The sequence below is a fragment of the Buceros rhinoceros genome, unplaced genomic scaffold (genome assembly GCF_000710305.1).
Source record: "Buceros rhinoceros silvestris isolate BGI_N320 unplaced genomic scaffold, ASM71030v1 scaffold5275, whole genome shotgun sequence".
Classification (NCBI taxonomy): Eukaryota; Metazoa; Chordata; class Aves; order Bucerotiformes; family Bucerotidae; genus Buceros; species Buceros rhinoceros.
The window spans coordinates 6,305-11,593 of NW_010411102.1; the positions used below are offsets into that span (position 1 = coordinate 6,305).

General features: G+C 47.9%; 1 protein-coding gene across 1 annotated transcript in view; it reads left to right on the top strand.

Annotated features, from left to right (window-relative positions):
- Window positions 1-5,289, top strand: part of GALNT14 (polypeptide N-acetylgalactosaminyltransferase 14) — a gene marked incomplete at its 5' end in the record, with an annotated part of 39,152 nt that overhangs the window by 4,304 nt on the left and 29,559 nt on the right. The gene's annotated exons all lie outside the window — the stretch shown is intronic.

The following is a 5,289-nucleotide window of genomic DNA, read 5'->3' on the forward strand; positions in this document are numbered from 1 at the left end:
GCTGCCTGCCCTGGAGGCAGGGTTGGGGGATGCAGAACTGCAAGGCAGCCTGGGGTGGCACTCTGCTCCCAGACCATCAGAGACCACCATGCTGTCACTTTTTCCAGTGGGGTGTATTTTAGGAGCTTTGTGGCTGGTCAGCGTTGGCACAGGCTGGGCAGGAAAGGAGCGTAGGAGGCCGCCGCGCTGGCAACCTGCCAGGCAGAGGGTAAGGCAGTCCTGTTTGCTCTGCTGAGTGGTCTTTATTTATTTATTCTTCAAACTTGCAGCTGGGGAGCTCAGAACAGGAATAAGGAAACTTAATTATTTACCTCTCGCTGACAAACCTAAACACATCCTTTGGCAAAAGTCCTGATGCGAGTGCTATGAATTCCACATCAAATATTTAGATCGTTAATTAGCAGGGGGAATATCATGCCTTTCATTTTCCAGTGCTTGTAAGTAAGAGCAATGATGTCCTGGACAGCCAGCACCTCACTTCTTCCCCCCATGCCGCTACCTTGTCTGCACCCAGGCACATCTGAGACAGGGAATTAAGAGCCCTGCACCTCCTCCCTTAGGCAGCGGCGGCACCCTGTAGAGTCTGTGCTATACCTGAACCGAGCCTGATTAAACACACAAAACGAAGCCAGGTGTTACGCAGAAACTGAATAATTAGCGTTTTGTGCTGATGGTTTTTTTCCTTTGCTTTTTGCTTAAACCCTGGACTTTTTTTTCTTAATTTGCTAATCATCTCTTGCGGTGAGTAAGTACGCAGCCCTCCCTGCGCTTTTACCTTTTGATGTTAACATAAGAGAACTCTTGAATTTCAAAGAGCTTGGTGGGTATTTGAAAGAATAAAATGCGAAAGCCGCAGTGTAATCAAAGCTCATTATGGTTATTCTTGGTGCGATGTCTCTCTTTCTATATAATTAACCATTTTGGGTTGTTGAAGCAGTTCATTTTGGCGGGCATTTTCTTTGTGCTCTCGGTCTGATTTTGATAATTGTGACCCTTAGCTCTTTCATCACTTTATTATACTCCCAAAGGTGGGGTTTTTCCCTCTAACTATTCCCAATATGTTGCCATGGAGAGAATTAATGGGCGCATGAGTTCTTGAGGATTGGTGTCCACCGTTACCTCTCTAAACTATTGTTCTGAACGATGACCAAAACCATGCTGACCTTTAGTCAGAAGGTCTGAACACCTCCCTGCAAACATTTTCCATGTTTTACATGTCAAGGTGACTTTTGCACTGGTATTTATCTGGAGATTAAATCGTTGGATTCAATGCTTATCTCGGGGGAGGGGGTGTGTGTGATGGTGGTGGTGGTGGTGGTGGTGGAAAAGGATCCCAGCAAATTGTTGAGGAGGACAGAATAAGGACTTAGGATGAAAATCTAAGGTGAAATTCTCCATGGCTACAACTGCATAATGTCTGCTAAATCCACTGAAACAAAGAAAATTTCAACATAAACTTTTCAAGATAATTCAGCGGTGAATCTGGTCTTACAGGGTTGAATAAGTGTAAGCACTTCCTGGACTAAAGGCATGAGTTCTCATTTCAATGGTAACAGGTCGTTTGGTGATTTAAGGGAGAAAGTGTTGTGATCTCTGGCTCAACAGAACTTGAAAGCTGTTTTGATTTGTTAAAATACGCCCATCACAGCAGTATATCTACCTACGTTTGATTTCAGGGAAGAAAATCTATAAATAACAGAGGGACTTCAAAGCACCATGATATTAATTGTCTTCTGATTTTACCCATATAAAAGGAAAAAAAGCCATGCACACACACAAAGAAAAGAAAGCATTAAAAAAAAAATCAAAGCTGAGCACAGGCACAAGTAATAGAAAAGCTGGCTTTGAATTTTTGAAAGTGCTTTTATAATCTATCTGAGAAAAAAAATCCCTGTAACATTGAAAATGTGCCGTATTTGGTGCCTCTGTTTCCCGTCCTCCCCGAGGAGTGCTGCAGGAGGGGTGTTTATAATATCCTGTGTTTTGTGCAGCATGGGCACATTACCCTGTGATTAATAGAGCACAGGCGGAAAATGCGCTGGAGACATGAATTTGGCTTTGCTGGAGAGCCGCACGCTTGCTTTCAGCTGCCTTGGGACGCAGGCTGTGGCTGGGGGGCGGGCAGCTTTGCTGGAAAATGCGCTGGAGACATGAATTTGGCTTTGCTGGAGAGCCGCACGCTTGCTTTCAGCTGCCTTGGGACGCAGGCTGTGGCTGCGGCGCTGCAGTCTTTGCTGTGGACCTCTGTGCCTGCATCAAGTGGCCCTTAGCTTAGCAGTAACTTTTGGGGCTTACAGGTGTCTGTGCACAGATTTGCAAGGGCAGTAACGAGCTCAAAGCCTGCTGAAATCAGTGGACATCAGCCATGGTAGCTCCAGCTTTTGGACCACCCTCACCAGGGCTTTTTTCACTCCGGTGTTGGAAAAGTGTGGTGTGGTGGGTGAGTCCCAAGAGGGAAGGGGTGGGACGCAGGGCTGCGATGGTGTGGGGTGAGGCTGCCTGCGGTGCCAGGCAATGCTGCATCACCCACGGTAGCGTCTGTTATTAACTCCATGGAAGGATGACAACTCATGGAGGGAGCCAGAGCAGTCCTTGGAAACATCCTTCCCCCGGCAGCCAGCGTGCTGACTTTTTCTCCCTTGCTCTGGTCAACCCTCTGCATCCCACAGGTGGCCGTTGTTGGCATTCAGGCGACATCATCCCTGATTTACGGGATGGCAAGCTGAGGCACAGAGTTGGCAGCAAACTGCTTGACCTGGGAACAGCGGGAGCCTGCGGCTGAGCAGAAACTGGGCGTCACGTCTCCCCAGCCCAGTGCCCTGAAAACGGTCCATGCTGGATTTTCTTCCATAAGAGGTGCCCTGGGGGAATTCCTTCAAGGCACTGAGTGAGCTCAAGTCTGAGTCTACAGCCCAGTGCGGTGGGTTTGGTTGAGTAATTCTTACTGGGACCAGCAAAAGCAGAACCAGCTCCTTTGTGACCGCTTTCCCACAGAGTTAAGCCCTGTATTGCACTTCTGGCAGCCAGGGAGAGATTGGGGTGGAGGCAGGCTTTGGATATCCAAGTTGCCCGCTGCCTCCCCACCTCCCGCTCTCAGCGGGTTATTTCTTTATTTTGCTGGCTTTTTTACAAGTCTGTTTCTTTCCTGCAGGTTTCACCAAGTTAGGTTTCCAGGCAATCAGCGCTTGTTAAATATTCCACTGAGCATGATATTGCTCTCCTGTCTCTCTGTACTGACGCTCAGCTGCGGTAATTTGCTGAACTCAGCTCTCACATATGGGGATTTTTTAAAAATAACAAACCTATTAATAATAATAATTAAAAAACACTTGACAGGTGGGAACAGCACATCTAAATTGTATGGCATGCCCCAGCGGGAGGAGGGGCGTTCAGCCACTTTGTCTAATACTTTGTGCAGGCTGCGAGTGTTGGCAAGACGGTGTTATCTTACCCTGCTTAGTGCAAGCCTTAGTGATGCCAGGGTGGCCGCAGAAGCTCCTGGCTGTCAGGGCTCCCACCATGGCTGTTGCTTGGGGTACAGAGGCTTTCTTTTCCTCCCCACCCCAATTTTAACATGCAAGGCATCTGAAGTGGGGGGAAATCATGGCTTTTGAGGTTGTGTTTCTAGAGGAAGTAATTTTTGGATGTGATTTTTGAGGTGCTCCACAAGGGAGGTGCCAGGCTTACCCACTTTGGTCTGAGATAACCCCCCTTTTTTCAGGAATTCTGCTGGAAAAAAAAGAAACAAACAAAACCCCCAGGAGAAAACAACGTGCAGGGGGCATTCATTTCAAGTATCTGCCTTGGGATGTCCTGTTCTCCTTCCAAAATGATCCGGCTCAACCCTTTCTTTCTGGAGAGTTGTGATTCCAGCACCTGGTGGGGTGGGTACGCCAGCACAGACAGCAGGCATCTGGCAAAGATACTCCAATTCCTCCTGGGTCGGGTGGGCTTGTGTTTTATCATCAAAAAGGTTTCATCAGAGAAAAACAGGTCTTTGGCTGTCTGTCCTTGGATGTCTGGGGTGATGCCGTGAGACCCCTCTAGGTTCCTGCCAGCTGGGCTGGTGGCTTCTGAGTACCCAGGTCCCCCAGGAATCCTGCCTTTTGGAGCCCTCTGGACTGGGGTGGGCCAAGGATGTGATTTTCTAGACTTTTTCTGGGATTTTTGCCAGAGCTTTGAGAGCCTGAGAGGCCAGGGAAACTTGTCAATAAAGATCTGGAAGTATCAGGGTCTTCACAGTTGTTAGCCCGTGGGATGTCTGCCCTTTTATGCCAGCAGGAGGTTTGAAGGCTTTTTCTAACCCAGACCAGAAGGCAGACTCAGGTGTGAAATTTGGGGGGATTTTAAATCCTGTGTGAAAAAGGAACCATGCTCAGGATAAGGGCAAAGAATTTTGAATGCTGGGAAAGCCCATACAACCCAGCTGGCGTTATCAAAGCCCAGATCAAGCACTTAGGAGATTTTTGGGATGCCCTGGGGTTTCTGCTTCAAGAAGTCAGCCTTGACCCTTTGCTGGGGCAGGATTTTAAGCACATGTAAATCTGCTGACCTCTGTGCCATGCAAGAAAGGTGAAGAAAAGGTCTAGACTTTTTAATAATAATAATAATAACAATAATAATAAAACCCTTGGTGGCATAATTAAGGGAAGATTGTAGCTTTCAGCCGCATTTCACAGTGTCTGTCCACCTGGAGGAAGCTGTAAGCCCCATCCTCCAGCCTCTCTCATTAAATAGGCAGGCTCCAACCCTGCTCTTATCCTCTCAGCAGTCTCTGAAACGCAGTAAGCTCGCAGATGAAAACAGGAGTTGTCCTGCCATGGCTGTGAGCTCTGTAAAGATGGGTTTGAGCTGGGTAATTTTCTCTGTGTTGGCCCTGCTGTTGGCGGACACCATATCATTACCCCCAGGAGAGGTGACAGCAGCTTTGCCCTAAGCCCTGTTAGGAAACTTGGTGCAATGTGCATGTTGTTGAAAAGCTGCTTTGCGTGATGCTCTGTGTTTGCTCGCAAAGGTGGGAAGGGCAAATCTCAGCTATTTCCCAGGAATACTTGATGCCCAGCTCTTAGATCAGGCTACAGGGAGCTGATAGCCAGGCACTGCAGGTTACTAGAGGGTGTGGTGGGTAGTGTCTGGGTCTTAGCTATTATATGCTTTCTGGAAATCCAAGACTGATCTTCGGTGCTTTGGCAGGGATTGGCTTCTAGGCTTTCCCCCACTGTTTGCTGGGTTGTTGGGTTGGTCAAGCACTGTCATGGATTTTCTCTCTTCATTCTTTAGCGTGCTGAA